Genomic DNA, 17,824 nt, shown 5'->3' with positions numbered 1-17,824 from the left:
GATGTTTGATGTTGATTCTTTAGCTATGCATTTTGATTTTGTTAAGTTCCGGTTCGTTCCACAAGAAGGTTAATTTGCTGCTCGCGGGTTGACATCGTTTTCTACCAAGCATGGTGGTGAGTTCCTTTGGAATGAGACTGGCTCGGATTTTTCTTACTATTTTTATAACTGATGCAACTATAATAAATTTCCATCTATTTGACCCAAAAAAAATAAAAAAAAATTCCATCCTATAGACAAAAAAAAAAAAAAATATATATATATATATATATATACACACACACATACTAAATCAAAACAAATTAAGGAGTAAATAAATACTGATAATAAACGAATATTTATCATTCAATAGAAAATAATAGTAAGTACACTAATGAGTAATCAGCACAGAGCAAAAAAAAAAAAAAAAGAATTAAGTCCTAATTGTTGTAAAATCGACAGTGTGTGTGCAATGGAATAAATAAAACAAGACACAAAATTTACGAGGTTCCTTTACAGTTAGTGTGACTGGAGTACGTCCTCGGGTAACAGTGGTTCTTTAGGCTGATCATTAATCCTGCTGCTTTAGTCTCTTAGCGGTGATAGTTGCCGAATGAGGTGTTTTACTTGTTGTTAACTTTCCACAGACTTGTTCTTGAACTGGGTTGGAGGGTCTTCTGCTAGACTTCCTCCAAAGGTCTGAATTTGATTCAAGGGTGGGGGACACTTGATCTTGAATCGAACTTATGATTTCTTCAAAGGCCGTCTAGGCTTGATCTTGAATGAAATTGGACCATGAGGAGCTTCATGTGACAAGTGATCTTAGACTTTGTCGGGGATGAACTGACATGTGTTTGTTGTGCTTGTCTCCATATGCTTCAATGTATCATTTTCACTTGTCTTACTTGCTCCCTTTGCAGAAGTGGTATGTTCCTTAGTTTTTCCCCATGCATGTGTGGCATCTTCTCTTGTAGTAGTTGCTCACCGATGCAGGAGTTAAATGCAAACCTTGCATTTGAATGGACCATCACTTCTTGGTGGCCGCGAAAGTTTAAGTGGAGGTTCCGACATATTGCTTTCTTTGTCCTTGTCTTGGCAGGTAAGAACAAGGGCGAAGAAAAGGACAGGGAGATTGCATGATATGAGATACTCTTGCTCTCGTCCCTGATGATATGAGATACTCTTGCTCTGGTGTGACTTGTTTGTGGAGGTATTCTCGGAGAGGAAGAAAACTGAGTGAAAGATGCATTCTCGGAGATGAGGAAGAGTTAGATATTTTTCAGTTCTGCCTTGCCATGGAGGACAGAGGTTGACATAAATAGGGATTTCCCAATAGCAGATAGTAGTGTTGTGCCTTTACTCTTGTCAGCAATTGTGGTGTAATTAGAACAATAAGATTCACGCGTTTTCAACTTTATCAAAGATCTTTGACAAAGTTGCACGTGATATCCAAGAGCTGAGATTGCGTCTGAGAAATGTTGACAGACGTCATGCAAGGAAATCCAGCTTTTGAAATTCGAAAATCGGTGTCTCTTCGATTTTTGAATAAGTGGTCCTGTTGCCCCTCATTTTATAGAGATATCAATTTTGTTCAGAAACACTCAGAAAATTGTTGCCTGCAGAAATTTTCCTTTCTTGCACTTCTGAGATTTTATCTGACTTCCTTCATCATTTCTGAAAATGGATTGCCCATCTAACATTTGCTTAGATTTGAGTCTCAGGAGTGATACAAATGAGAAGCGTCAAGATAACATATGGCACCCGTCCTTTTCATCTTCTCATGGTCCTCTTACGGTTGGGGACTCTGTGATGAAGAATAACATAACCGCTACAGTGGTAGCCAAGAATCTTCTCACTCCAAAGGATAACAGAATCCTTTCAAACCGGTCTGATGAAGCGGCCGTTCAAGACTCATTGGCTCTCAGTGTTCAATGTGCAGGCTCTATATCTAATATGGGTCAACGCCTACTTGCTCGAATTCACCAAGTTCAATCATTAATGGCTGAGGTGGCAAGTCTTAAACAAGAGATTAGAGGGCTCAAGCATGAGAATAGAGTGTTACACATGCTTGCAAATAATTACTCTACGAGCATGAAAAGAAAGCTCGACCAGCTACTAGAATCCGAAGGTCGGACTCAAAATGATAATCGGGGGTTCGAGTCTTTATTCCAAAGACATCCATTGTCTCAGCTGTCTAGAGTTCCACCAGGTATTGAGACTCCAAATAATCAACCTCTGGTGTCTCCCCCTTTTGGGGTACTTCCGAGTACTGAGGCTTCACATGAGCAACCTTTGTGAAGGTTCCCTCCTATTTGTTTGTTTTAACTCATGTGTATGTAATTTCTCGGAGATATTAATATATAAGCTTTATTTCATTCGGTGTATTGTGTTAAATACAATAAAGCATATACTTCACTAAGATGTGGTATTTCTGAACCAAATATCAATTTATCTTTACTCTCGCGAAGATAAATGATCATTCTTAGTGTCTAAATCATTTGAGTATTCAACTCATACTCTTCAATCCATATGATTCTTTAATATCATAAATATCATGGATAAGATTCGTGTTGTCATATTGTTCGATTCTGCAGTTCGATACAATATTTCTCTCAACACTTTATAATCTTTCTTGACTCTTCAGGAGTCCCAATTTAATATCATCAACTCTTGCAAGAGATTTTAGTATATTACAACAATATCATAATTGAAAGTACTCACTAAGGCAATTTATACCATCCATTGGTATTGAGTACATATTTTATGCTTTACCCTTCCAGGGCTTTCTTCAAGCAATTTGAATCCTTCAGGGATTTTCTACACTTCATGACACATTTTCCTTTAGAATTTATACAGAGCAATTTGCTTCCATGTATATTTGAGGGATTTACTTATGGAAATATGATATGGGCGACTCATAACCCTTCATATATAATTCTCCATTTATATGAACTCCTTTACAACCTTGTGTCATATCATGTGAGTGTATTTCATGGTATTACAAATGCCCATATGTAACATTCTAGGTTCAACATCTTTTGGCTATTTGTATTGTATCCAAGTATATAGGTCTATTTCTCCACGTTCTTACAAAATTGTAATGGATTTGCCTTTATCCATTTTGGCCCATAATTTTGTTGATGGAAAAAGAACGGGACTCAATATCACCACAACTCATTGATGAATTTAGTAGCTATTTGTAAAAACCAAAATTACCATTGGTTATCATCAATCTGTGATCCCATATTCTCATGTGCATGCGCATGCATAAAAGCTTTTCATTTCTTTTGGGATATCCATTACCTCATTAAGGGCATTACACTATCTCTTACAGGATAGTTATAATTTAGAGAATGCAGATCATAACCTCTTCTTGAGCGTTATAAAGCTGGGATTTTAATCTCCACTTCCAGGAGTTGAGTCATTGGAACCTATAAGTCTATCATGCTTCATGCATAAGACATCAACATTCCCATGTCCGCGGACTGTCCTTTCTGGGACGGGTATCCATGCGGCGACTGTCATGCTTCCGGCATGTAACAGTTATGCTTCGGGAATGCAATAGTTTAGTAATGCCATATTCTTCTTCTTTCAAATGACTGAACCTTTTGAGTTTGAGGGTCTGCCACGCTTCAGGCATGCAACAGATAAATCATTTGCTGCCATATTATTTTGTCCAACAGGGACATTAATTCTTGTTGGCACAGTTACAGCAAGTATATGTGATTTCATCACTTTCGTTACATCATTAAATGCATCTGGCATTTGATTTGCATATCGTTGCATTATTCAATTATTCTTACTTCATTTTCACATTGATTGCTTTGTGAATCAAAATAAGACAAATTCTCTTCGTTCTTATGAAACGGTTTTTTTGCATCATTCTTTTGGAATGATATTTGTTCATCGTTTTTCTAGAACAAAGTTATTTTCTCCCCCTAACGGCGGGAAAATTGTCTTATCAAAATGACAGTCTACAAACCACACGGTAAATATATCCCCAGTCAAGGGTTATAAATATTGAACGATAAATGGTGTTCAACATCAATACTTAATCCACGATGATGCCTCATTTCAGTATGTTGTGGCAGTGCAATAGGCACATAGATAACTAAAAACTCGTAAATGTGTAATGTTTGGTTAATGCCCAAACACGAGTTGCACTGAGAAGTATTGATGGTTGTCAACAGGTCTCAACCAAATCAATAATGCATCATGCAAAATAGCATGTACCCATGTAAAAACTGGCAATTTTGTTTTCGTGAGCAGAGCGCGGGTAATCTATTTTATCCGCTTAATAAATGCTTCTGCTAAACCATTTTTGAGTATGGACATAAGGAACTTCTGGTCCTTATTTAATAGTCTGAAGACTGAGACTCTTATGGCTTTTATTGCAATTAAGTTGAGGCACTTTGGCTCTTCAAACTTAAGGTACTCATCAAGGAACTTTATGTTCTGATCTTGAGGATCAATGGACTTCATGCCCGATCTTTTTGTTTGATGGAACTTCAGGTCCAATCATTTTTATTTTAGGTTCTAATTTGATCAAGGAACTTCAGGTTCTGTATGTACTCATCGTAACAAAAAGAAATACAATAAATAAATTAAAGCAATAGGCGGTAATTCCAGCCATAATGAATAAATTGCATTTAAGTAAATAAAGCTTGTGACAAGGGCTTTAATTCAGCACCATTCACATAAATCAAAACTTAAAACAGTAGGCAGTAAAACCGTCTATGATAAATAAATTGCTTTAAATAGAACTTGTGAAAGGGTTTTAAACCAACACCAATTCACATAAATAACAAGAAGTATCATACGTTCTTTTATTTATTATTTTTCTTTCTTTTGTCAGCACTTATTCAAACATTATTATTGTTTCTTTTCTTATTTCTGTAGCATGGTGCCATGCACCAATAGAAACCATTTATATTATGTTGACCAAATGGTGTCATGCACCATTCAAATCCTTTTATATATTTTTTTCTTAGGGTGCAGTCAACACCTTTTTTTTCTTCTTCACATGTGCCTTACCATTCCATCAATCCCTATTTTCTATTATTTTTCTTCCTTCTCTGTCTTTGCCAGTCTCGAAACGCAGGGCCAGCTGGGTAGTTGTGAAGGTTGCCCAAATTCAATTCAATCCAAAAGGCAATTAGAGACTGGCGTTGTTCTTGCATGACCCAGGAAAAATGGCATCATTAAGTAAGAACCTCCCTACAGAGACATAGATGACAGTGGGGTTGACGAAGGTACAAGAGAGGGAGACCTGCGTGGATTCATTCTTGCCATCACCATCTCAAACAACCAAGTATTCGTGGGAGTTCTCAAGATCCGTCGAAAACAACGTGATCTGGGTTTCCAAGTCTGATGAGATTCTTCTGGATCTCTGGAAACCAGTTGTCAGTACGAGTTTTCTCATCTCGTGACGACTTCAATTCGTAAATTTCAATTCTCACAGGAATTCGGTGGGACGCTTCTGGCTCAGTGGGAGAGACGAAAAATGGACATACCTTTTATTCTGTGAGATTTTAGATGACAGAGGTGAGAGGTAGATAGTGCTTCCCCAGATTTATGGCGTTGTGCTTTCCACTGGTATGAGAGTTTCTCGTGCTGATAACGTGTTGTAAAATCGACGGTGTGTGTGTAGTGGAATAAATAAAATAAGACACAAAATTTACGAGGTTCCTCTACAGTCAGTGTGACTGGAGTACGTCCTCGGGCAACAGTGGTGGTTTCATTATAATTTGGAATAATAGGAGTACAAAGATAACTTTATTTATTCTCTCCTCTCCTCTTCCTCTCTTTCTTTCTCTGCTCTATATTGAAGCATACGGAGTGCTTTATTTATAGAGCAACTCCAAGCACACATCTTTGACAATATAATCTTTCTTCATCTCCCAAGTCAAGATTAATTTTATGGGCATTAAAAATCTACCCAATGTCTTCAGTTTCTATGTGGGCATTCATTACCCACTATTATTTTCAACACTAATTAATAAAATTATATATATCTTTTCTTGAGAACGGGAAATGAAGTGGATTGATTTGGAGAGCCAAAGCAACCCAGATAGACAGCCCGCTCAAAACAACCCGACCCGCATTCAAACCCGAAGCAGACGATTCATCGCTTGATGGTCCCTGGGCAGAACTATCCGGTGACAGACTCGCCGGCGCCGGAATCGGTGGGCTACCGCTTGATGGGAACTTTCCCGGGGATCCTGCCGGCGTTGCATAACTCAAAGGAATGCCCACTGGTAACGATGGGGTCGCTGCAATCTCAGGACCCTCTGCAACTGGCGAAGCACCGACCGGACTTTTCTTAGGAGTGCTGACCGGAGTTTTGGCCGGAGAGGCAACGGTGGGCGTAGGGGGCGCCGGTGATTGAGCCGGTGGAGGCACACTCTTGGACGGGCTCTTCGCTGGAGAAATCGATGTGGGAGGGGACGCCGGAGAGACGTGGGTGGGGTCGCCGCCGAAGGAGTTGGGGTACTGAGTCGGAGGGCTCGGACGGAATGCCGGAGGAGTTGCAGGAGAAGTGGTCGGAGAAGAAGCTGGAGAGGGTTGGCGAGGAGGCGGCTTTGTGGGGGTGTTGCTAAGTAAGTTCAAAATAAGTGGCAACAAAGCAACAAGCTAAGGAAGCATTATTTATCAAGAGGCCCCGTACTTGTTGGAGTAATCCTTCTGGGCTGCCAAGATAGGATGCCAGGTTATCACCATCCATCATTTCTAAGCAGCTGCAATAAGATATTTAGCATGTGAACTTGGTAGAATAGATACGTCTGGTACCACCAATTTTAGCCGCCAATAGAATACAAGTTTGCTTAGTTTCTTGATATTTCTTCAGAATGTTAGCTGCCTTTGCAAGAATATCATCTGCATGACGGAGCAACCTACCACTAGTCAAGCCATGTCTTGCATGATAAAGAACTTACTGCAGTTTCTTAATTGTCCTTATTTTAATTTTCCACTTATACTCCATAATTGTCCCTAGTTTACTAACCAGCACATTGTATGTTGGTTCGGAGACTGCACTGTCCCAAATAGCTCTACTTGTTGAAGCTCCACAGCTTACCAGAGCACTTGTTCAGAAACTAGCTCACCAGATTCAAAGTTTTTTGTTCCAACAGTGGGTTTTTTTTTTTTTTAATACGCAAACTTTCCATATCGCATTACTGCTTCGTGTAAGATAAATTAATGAGTACTTTTTTTCAGCGAGTGAAGTTTTATGTGCTTTTTTCCTTCATACTTTTACCAAAGGGCAATCTAAAACTGAAAATTGGATATGGACAATTATTCAAAGCATTGAGCTGCATCTGACTGTCAGCAGGAGATGATTTTTCTTAATGAAAATGCCGTTCTTCATTTAAAAGATCAGCAGCCTATTTCTAGGGTTTGCTTTTCTTCTTATCATCTTGTAAAGTTTCTGGTCATTTCATTTCCTATATGTCTTTGGCTTCTTTCCTTTTCTTTTTGTCCAATAACTTTTTTGGTTTTTTTTTTTTTTCCACCTAGTACACCGCTTATATTGACAATATTTCAATTGCATAGTCGATTCTTTTTTCTTTCTTACATCAGGTTGTCATTGTAGCATTTTTGACATGGCTTGGAGAATTTGGCCTTTCCCCTGAAAACTGGATACCAAAAGGCATGGATAAATTTGAGCTGGCATTACAGTTCGGTCTCAGTGTTAGTGGTTGCATACCCTTGTGCCTTGGGACTGGCAATGATGAAGGGTCATCTGAGGAGTCTCACATAGAATTAAAGTCTAAAGGGGCATCATCTAATGAATATTCTATTGCCGAGGAACGTCCTAGGAGGGTGGTTACAAAACCCATCAGATTCCAAGATTAAGAAGGTTAATAATGTTGAAAACTGCTATGTCTATTGGGTTTCGCTGTTTATTTCATGTACTAGTTTATGTTCCTTTTATTGTATAAATAACTTGTACTTGGAATGCTGGAAGACAAGTCTGATTTGAACGAAATTACTACAATAGAGTTAGTTGTCAAGCTTCTCTTTATTCCAAGCTTGCGTTTTGTTCTGCCTTTTCCAATTCTCTGCAGCCCCTAAGAGGACTGTATCAAGCAAGCTCTACGGTGGTAACGGTTTCAACAGGGAAACTCTCTGCCTCGGTCATTTCATGTTATCCCCTATGCTACCAACATACATTGTGTTAAGGTTCCGTATTATAACAAGTTATGCACTTCATTCCTGACCAGTAAAAAGCTATGCCTCGGTTCGATCAACGTTTAGGCTCTTGACATAAAACTAAATACAATCTATGTCATTGGGTATGGAGGATGTTCTTTATGCATATACTGGGATTGAACATGCAACTATTATTTCATAGTTGGAATCTGTCTCATATGATCCCTTGGTCTGGACGATTGATGGCTGCATGCACCTTGTTCAAGTCACCAAGCCGAAGTCACCAAGTTTTAAATCCCCATTTATTGTAGATGACAGCTCTAACTGAAGGAGAGTTCTCTTTACCCCAACTCCTTTTTTTATAACAAGTCTAATAATTGTTTCGTTCTTTTTGGGGTTTTTGTTCTTTCCAAAATTAAAAGCTGAACAAACGTTACCTAAGTCATGAAGGTTGATATGTTTCTTAGCATTTGACACTTTGTTGGTGTCTGGATGTTTACAGACGTGTTTGATCCCTGCAGGTGAAAATGGTTGTTTTTTGTTAAAACAGGGACTCTGAGAGTTGGGGAACTCGTAGTAGTTGATGATGTGCATCTTCTCCAATTACTGAATGGAGGAGTTCTGAATTGTGCTATTGCCACAGAGGTTGGTGCTTATGTTTCAAATTTGTACATGCGTATTAAAAAAGTTTGAGCGTTTGTAGAGTTATGCTACAGATGAGACCACTCATTGTTATTATGCTATCGAAAAGTATTTTGTCAATCATGCTACCATGCTTCTATTTGAGAAATATGTTGGTAGAGCCCGGGTCGATCTTCAATTTAAAATATTTACACTAATGGATACCACAAAATCTTATGTTATATTTAATGAAAGTATGAATAAACTTTGAAGTGTTAGTGAATTTATTATTTTAATGGGATACGCATTCTATGAAACTAATTTCAACGATCCAATTGTCAAACATTTGCAAAAAACAAATATTCAGTGATCAAGTAACTGGACAAAAGTTTTCGACGATTATCATTGAAAAATCACGATTTAATGGTTATTTTAACTCCGATTTTGATGATATTTTACAGCCACGCTCCTTAACCCTATGTGAATACAATGAATGAACTCGATCTTCAATTTAAAATATTTACACTAGTGGATACTTCAAAATCTTATGTTATATTTAATGAAAGTATGAATAAACTCAAGTGTTAGTGAATCTATCATTTTAATGGGTTACGCATTCTACGAAATTAATTTCAACGATCCAACCGTCAAACTTGTTTGTATATGCTTCAAGATCGTATACGCTAAAACTCGCAAAATAGAAACATTCAGAGATCAAGTAAAGGGATAAAACCTTTCGACGGTTATCAATGAAAAATCACGATTTAACGGATATTTTAACTCCGATTTTAATGATTTTTTTACATCTACACTCCTTGACTCTATACAAATACAATAACTGAACTCGATCTTCAATTTAAAATATTTACAGAAGTGGATACCACAAAATCTTATGTTATACTTAATGAAAGTATGAATAAACTCTTAAATGTTAGTGAATCTATTGTTTTGATGGGATACGCATTCTATGAAACTAGTTTCAACGATCCAACCGTCAAACATGTTTGTATATACTTCGAGATCGTATACGCCAAAAATTTCAAAAAACAAACATTCAGAGATCAAGTAATGAGACAAAACTTTTCAACGGTTATCAACGAAAAATCACGATTTAACGATTATTTTAACTCCGATTTTGATTATTTTAACAGCTACAGTCATTGACCCTATATGAATACAATAAATGAATTCGATGTTCAATTTAAAATATTTACCCTAGTAGATACCAAAAAATCTTATGTTATACTTAATAAAAGTATAAATAAACTCCAAGTGTTAGTGAATCTATCGTTTTGATGAGATACGCATTCTATGAAAATAATTTCAATGATCCAACCGTCAAACTTGTTTGTATATGTTTCATGATTGCATACGCCAAAAATCGCAAAAAACAAACATTCAGAGATGAATTCGATCTTCAATTTAAAATATTTACACTAGTGGATACCACAAAATCTTATGTCATGATGATCGATGAAAATTGAGGATTTTGTAAAAGGAATAACATGCAAGCTTTTGAGTTCCATTGGTAAGGTTTAAACTTTTGAGAAAGGCTTCACAACCTTGAAAACAAAAACTCTTTCATTTTGCTTATCCTTGCACATTTGATATTTTGTAATAGATTAGTAGTGTATGAATGTTTGTTTATTAGGCTCTTATTTTCAAGTGTAGATGTAGTACTTAAACGAAAAATGTGTTTTAATGATTTGAAGTAATATTTATGTGGTAATGTGTGGTATGTGCAAATTTAAGAAAAAAAACATTTTTCTTAATGGGTCATAGCGGGTCATAACGAGTCGTTGGGTAAAGTGACCCGATCTGTTAAGGACCCGTTAAGATAATGGGTGTGACACGACACGACCCGTTAAAATAACAGGTGTTACAAGAAAACGACACGAACACAATAGACACGATCCGTTTGCCAGACCTATCTGTATGTGTTATTACTCTTCACTGATTGACAAGAACTAGGGTTAAAGAAAAGCATCCTATAAAGTTTAAACTGGAAGGGGGCAGGTTATCAATTACAGTTGGGGCAAGATTTTGGTATTAACCATTTAATCTCTCTGTGTTCATGTTGAATTTTAGTTGGGGCAATCGATTTTTATAAGTGGGTTTGACAGTACTCTATAGGCGAGTAATTTTAGGAAACATGTTGTGAAATTACAGAAGTTTCTATGTTGAATTCACTTTATTTCACTTTGAATCATTGTCAAAGGACTGCTTTTCGGAATTTGGTGGTGCATGAGGAAGTTCTTCGGGTAATTCAAACGTTCAGAGGTTAACTTTCCGTTTGGAGATTCTGTTGAAAATAAGTTGTGGTCATGAATTTTCAGCAAGAGAAGTTCGTCAGGTTAGTTTGACAGTTAGTACTTCTCAATATTTATTCGTTTCATTAAAATGGTCTACAACGACATCCATTATTCTGTGTTTAAGTGTTTATTTTTTTTGGTTTTTGGTTTAGGCACTTATTTGGTTATGTCTGTGTTCTCTACCTCCTCTAACTCTCCTTTCCTTTTCTCCTTCTTTCCTCTCTCTACAAATTGCAAATATGGCGGAATCGGTGGAGCTTCCCACTAGCCTCGACATCCTTCCTTTCCGGAACAAGGTCCTTTTAAGATTTGATTTTTTTTTTTCTTTGGCTTATTTTCGTCTGATTTCTCAAACGATTTTGCTAATGAAGAGTGTTCGATTCTTTGATTTCTTTTGTCCGCCTCCTTCTATGTTGCTTTGTCATTTTCATTTTCCAGTGTTGGCTCATGGAAATTTGTAAAAATGACTGTAGTTTTCTGAGAAGGTTGGGATTTTGGTTATGTTTTTTGCATAGGGAAGGGTAAATGATTCTTATTCTGTTAATCGGTCTCTATGTGTTTCATTCTCCACTTCAACTCCTTTGTTTGGTAGTATCATATATTGTATTCATGCAGTATAGACTAATGCTTAAATTAGATGTTGCTAAAAAAGGGTCTTTATCTTCTAAATCCTTTGCTTGCTCTACCTTGAATACGTTTCGAGTTCTTTTATTCCTTATGAAGAAGTGAACTAAATAGGATGATATTTATATTTCTTGAGATTTGGTTCCCCAAAATGATTGTGACGATGATGAAAAATGTTTATTCTGTGATTTAAAAAAAGGGTCAGATAATTTCGTAATTTTACATTTTTTTAGTTTGTCAAATCTTTTACCTTAAATTTAGGTTGGGTTTCCCTTGAACGGAAAATTGAGAAAAAGGATAAGATTTTGACATTTTTGCTTTGAGATGCTACTTCTGAGATTATTTTGAAGTTCCTGTTCATTACAATATTGTGATTTTGATAAGAGCTTTGTCTACATGTTTTTTGTTGAGTAATGGTTTACTTGGTTAGAAGAAACTCTTTGAGGTTATGTTAAAATCTATTTTGTGAATGAATCTAATTAGTTAAATTTGTCGGGTTTAAGTGATGTGAGAAATTTAAATGCAAGGTTGAGGTTTTTTTTTTTCTTCTTCTCTGAGTTATGTTAATAATTCTACCTAAATTTTTTGTAAATTCATGGTTGGGTTTAACTTATATTAGAAAACATGGATCATTCAAGTCTCAGTACAACTGGATGTTTGTTTACTTGCACAAAATTTTTGTGCATATAAGTTTGTTTCTACTTCTCAAGTTCTTTGTCCTCGTGTTTATTAATTTTGTTTTTTTCTATTCATTTGGGCTGTCTCAGTGGATTGAAGATCTCAGTCAAGGTTCTTTCCCTATCATTTCAAGCTAGATTAGCTGGTGAATGATATGCTCTTTGTACTGGTGCGGTATCATTGGTGCTCACTTTGTACTACTGCTTTTGTAACGTTGGGATGTTTCAAGATTTATGACTCTGTGCGCTTTCTCTCTGCACTCTCTTTCTTCCCTCGCTCCCTCTCTAATGTAAAGCCATTTTATGGTACAATGTGTTTATACAATAGGGAGAGAAGAGAAAAATTGTGAGTGAGGATGTCACCTATTCGTGCGGATCTTCGATTCGGTGGGTGGGATTGTGACAGTGAGAGAAAGAAAGTATGATAATGGGAGTAAATTATACCCCTTACAAATATTAGTTTCGGTTCTCATGTCCAAGTTTTTCTTTCTACTTTTAATTAAGTTTTGTTTGTATTTTATGTTTTCATGGAATCTCTTGCACAAATTTCAATTACGTTGTACAAGAATATCCTGAACTCAAGTCAATCAGGATATATGTACTTTTTTTTAAATTTTTTTGTTTGGTTGAAACCATTGAATTTCGTTGTACTTGAATGATATAGATTTGGGGAATTCATTTACATAAGGATTAATTTTAACCATTGAATTTTATTTCATTTTTCCTTGGAGCTTGAGTAACAAGATCATCAAATTCTTATATTTGTGATCTGTGAGAATAAATCCAGATGCATAACAATATTGTTACACTTCTACTTTTATTGGGTTTTTTATACCGTTTGTGTGTTTGCTTAGTCTTGCCTTGGAGTTGGATGCACTTTGTGTAATGGATTGTGATTTGTTTGAAAATATCTTTAGTGTGATGATTTTGAGTATAATGTGTTTTCCTAATACTGTTTTTCTCCCTCTTTGTAGTCCAGTCTTGCAGAAGACATCTCCATTAACCGGTGACAGATGAAATCGTTTGTTGTCGAGGTTCCTGTGCAAAAGAGCGAAAATGCTGCTAGTGGAGGATAGATAACAGCTCAAGACACATGGTATGAGGGTGCAGGTAAACTGTACATATGCATATGGAAAAAGTAAAAAGTTAAGGCGGGTTGGCTGTAGTATCTCCTTCTCGCCACAACAGAAAATACTTTTGAACTGCATTAAGCTGTTAATAAATTAAGCTTAAGCTATATTTTACTTATGAATGGGTAAACTGTTTTAAATAGGAAAATTAAGTGCTTATATCAGGTAAACTATCAATTTTACAAAGTTTTCTGGCAAAATTAGATATATAGTTTAATTTGAAGAGTTGTGTTGACCTTTACTTTTGTTAAATTATATAGTATAATTGCGTCCCCTTTTTCCAATCCCTATATATCTGCTCAACTCTTGGGTCAATTATTTGCTAGTAGGAATGTTTAATTGCTTGATCAATGATGTCGATTCAATTTGAAGAAGAAATAGGACTTTTGTTCTATAGGGATTTGAAATAGGGATTGAGACTCACATATGAGTAAGATGTCCCAATTGTTCATTGATTCTTAGGTGCTACATCTTTTTAGTTGCTTATGTAGAAACCAATGCATTAAAAGCGTGAGGCGTGGGCGATAAATACATATACACATATATATACATACATATATACATATACACATATATATACATACATACATATATATATATATATAAATAGAGGATGAAAAGCACAATGAGCACACATATAACAATGCACGCAGACAGCCACATCCATTATATAAAAAAATTAAAATCAGAAAAAAAAAAAAAAAAAAAAAGGTAGAGAACGATAGTGCAAGGAAGAGAAAAGAGCGAAAATGCTGCTAGTGGAGGATAGATAACAGCTCAAGACACATGGTATGAGGGTGCAGGTAAACTGTACATATGCATATGGAAAAAGTAAAAAGTTAAGGCGGGTTGGCTGTAGTATCTCCTTCTCGCCACAACAGAAAATACTTTTGAACTGCATTAAGCTGTTAATAAATTAAGCTTAAGCTATATTTTACTTATGAATGGGTAAACTGTTTTAAATAGGAAAATTAAGTGCTTATATCAGGTAAACTATCAATTTTACAAAGTTTTCTGGCAAAATTAGATATATAGTTTAATTTGAAGAGTTGTGTTGACCTTTACTTTTGTTAAATTATATAGTATAATTGCGTCCCCTTTTTCCAATCCCTATATATCTGCTCAACTCTTGGGTCAATTATTTGCTAGTAGGAATGTTTAATTGCTTGATCAATGATGTCGATTCAATTTGAAGAAGAAATAGGACTTTTGTTCTATAGGGATTTGAAATAGGGATTGAGACTCACATATGAGTAAGATGTCCCAATTGTTCATTGATTCTTAGGTGCTACATCTTTTTAGTTGCTTATGTAGAAACCAATGCATTAAAAGCGTGAGGCGTGGGCGATAAATACATATACACATATATATACATACATATATACATATACACATATATATACATACATACATATATATATATATATATATAAATAGAGGATGAAAAGCACAATGAGCACACATATAACAATGCACGCAGACAGCCACATCCATTATATAAAAAAATTAAAATCAGAAAAAAAAAAAAAAAAAAAAAAAGGTAGAGAACGATAGTGCAAGGAAGAGAAAAGAGCGAAAATGCTGCTAGTGGAGGATAGATAACAGCTCAAGACACATGGTATGAGGGTGCAGGTAAACTGTACATATGCATATGGAAAAAGTAAAAAGTTAAGGCGGGTTGGCTGTAGTATCTCCTTCTCGCCACAACAGAAAATACTTTTGAACTGCATTAAGCTGTTAATAAATTAAGCTTAAGCTATATTTTACTTATGAATGGGTAAACTGTTTTAAATAGGAAAATTAAGTGCTTATATCAGGTAAACTATCAATTTTACAAAGTTTTCTGGCAAAATTAGATATATAGTTTAATTTGAAGAGTTGTGTTGACCTTTACTTTTGTTAAATTATATAGTATAATTGCGTCCCCTTTTTCCAATCCCTATATATCTGCTCAACTCTTGGGTCAATTATTTGCTAGTAGGAATGTTTAATTGCTTGATCAATGATGTCGATTCAATTTGAAGAAGAAATAGGACTTTTGTTCTATAGGGATTTGAAATAGGGATTGAGACTCACATATGAGTAAGATGTCCCAATTGTTCATTGATTCTTAGGTGCTACATCTTTTTAGTTGCTTATGTAGAAACCAATGCATTAAAAGCGTGAGGCGTGGGCGATAAATACATATACACATATACATACATACATATATACATATACACATATATATACATACATACATATATATATATATATATATATAAATAGAGGATGAAAAGCACAATGAGCACACATATAACAATGCACGCAGACAGCCACATCCATTATATAAAAAAATTAAAATCAGAAAAAAAAAAAAAAAAAAAAGGTAGAGAACGATAGTGCAAGGAAGAGGTATGAGGCAGTTAAAAGCCTACCCAAAATTTGGGTTTGGGAGTTAAAAACAAAAAAAAAAAAAAGAAACCCTTGCGACACCCTCCGCTGCCTAGGAGGCTTCGGCGACGCCTTCCGGTGTCTTCTGCCCACACCCTCAAAACAGAGACGGCAACCCTGAAGCCCATCCTCATAGGGCGTCTAGGTGCGTCCTGAGGCGAGCCTTTTAAAACATTGGTATAAACTATTCATGTCTGTTGCAACTAATATATTCAATTCCCAAAGCAACGAGCGGGTATATTTTCTCGTTATTTTAGTCTAAAGTATGAGGGGAGATTGCACTATTCATGTGAACAGTGACATGGGGTGGATTTTGAGTTATTTACAAAAATGCCACCGCCTCTTCTGTTTCAGATTGAAAATTTCGATTTATTTACCAAATTGCTACCCTTCAGCCGTGCACATGTCGACCATCGTAGAAAGGGTGGGGGGATGGAAGCAAACCCTATTTTGTTCCAGAGATATCTTCGACGACAAACCCATTTTGCTCCAGAGCTCTTCAACGACAAAGTCGATTCGGCGACTCATCATCACACACCTCGCCTACCCCTCGCCGTCGCACTCCTTACCAGAACTCGAATCAATGGTATCGTGCCATTTGTATATATTTTTTTGTCGATTTTTATCATTATTCTGGAATTAGGGTTTGATCTAAATTTGGTGTGGCTGTGCTTCAGCCAAAAGTCACGGATTAGGCTGAGAGAGAGATATATGGGAGGATTTGTGGGAGAGAGGCGTGGGATGACAGGGAGCGGAAGGGAGAGGGAAGAGTGAGGCTGCCAAAAAGGGGGTTAGGGTTGATTTTTTCTCCTCAAATCAATTGTTGGTGTCGGTGATTGAACAAGCATTGGTTAGAGGGGAACTTTCATTTCCTGTGTTTCTGAACCGGAATGGGGTCGATGGGACCATGCTCTGTTGCACGTTCAGATGAGTGATTTCAGGGATTTGTGGGTAGGGCGAGTGATTTCAGAGATTGGTAATCCCATCTCGTGTTTTCCCCTCATCTCTGTCATACTCAACCTCTCTCTAACTCTTTCTCTTTCACTCTCTTTCAGACTCTCCCTTTCTCCCAACTCTCCATCTCTCTCAACTTTAGTCCTAACCTAAATTTGTTCTTTCATTCCTCAATTTTCTACATCCGAGCAATGAAAAATCGAACTGGGTTTTCAGATTATTGATGCACAGGGATTCACGGACTGAGAAGGGAGAGAGAGTTGATTGAGGGCGTTGGTGAGTATGGGCTTGCACAGAGGGAAGAACGCAGAAAGAGAGAGAGAGAGAGAGAGAGAACGATTGCACAGAGACAAGGAGAGAGACAGATAGAGAGATCGCAGAAAGAGGAGGATGACAAAAATTGAGGAGGAACCCATGTCTGCAGAGAGTGAGTAAGTTCTGAACCAAAGCTTATTTTGTCTAATTTTTGGCTATGCGACAACAAATTTCTGAAGCGGAAACCCAGACTGGAGAAACAACAATGGCGGAGGAACCAAGATTGTAGATCTTTGATAAAAGGTATAAATCCTTTTCGTTTCTGGTAGTTTGCCCTCGCCTAAAAATGTGAAATTTAATATGGTGTTGATGAGCGTGTTTGAAGGCAGAAGAGCTGATCCTGTAATTTGATTGCTTTGTCACACTCGAAATCATTTATCAATTTTGTTAAGTAATGTTTATATCTGCACCATCTTCTAACTTTTTTTATAAATGTTTTAACCCTGATCTATTGTTTGATGATCGTTTTGTAGCAGTGCTAATATCAACTTTTTTTCCATTCCTTTATTTTTTGGTGAGTGCTCACTTATTAATACTGTTGTTGCTTTTAGTTTTTAAATTTTATGAAAAATGCAACCTTCAAACCTTGTTGAAGTCAATTCATCTCAAGATTCCAAATTATTGTTTG

At 36.4% G+C, this 17,824-nt stretch overlaps 1 long non-coding RNA gene across 1 annotated transcript; it reads left to right on the top strand.

Moving 5' to 3' along the window:
- Window positions 1-12,307: 12,307 nt before the first annotated feature.
- On the top strand, window positions 12,308-13,955 carry LOC137715748 (uncharacterized). The gene is made up of 2 exons (XR_015960640.1): window positions 12,308-12,510; window positions 13,339-13,955. It is a non-coding gene; the product is annotated as an uncharacterized LOC137715748 (long non-coding RNA).
- Window positions 13,956-17,824: the final 3,869 nt, after the last annotated feature.

Source organism: Pyrus communis, chromosome 3 (genome assembly GCF_041283825.1).
Source record: "Pyrus communis isolate YQ-2024b chromosome 3, ASM4128382v1, whole genome shotgun sequence".
Classification (NCBI taxonomy): Eukaryota; Viridiplantae; Streptophyta; class Magnoliopsida; order Rosales; family Rosaceae; genus Pyrus; species Pyrus communis.
Note: the sequence above shows the minus strand (reverse complement) of the source record. Positions and strands in the feature narration are given on the sequence as shown.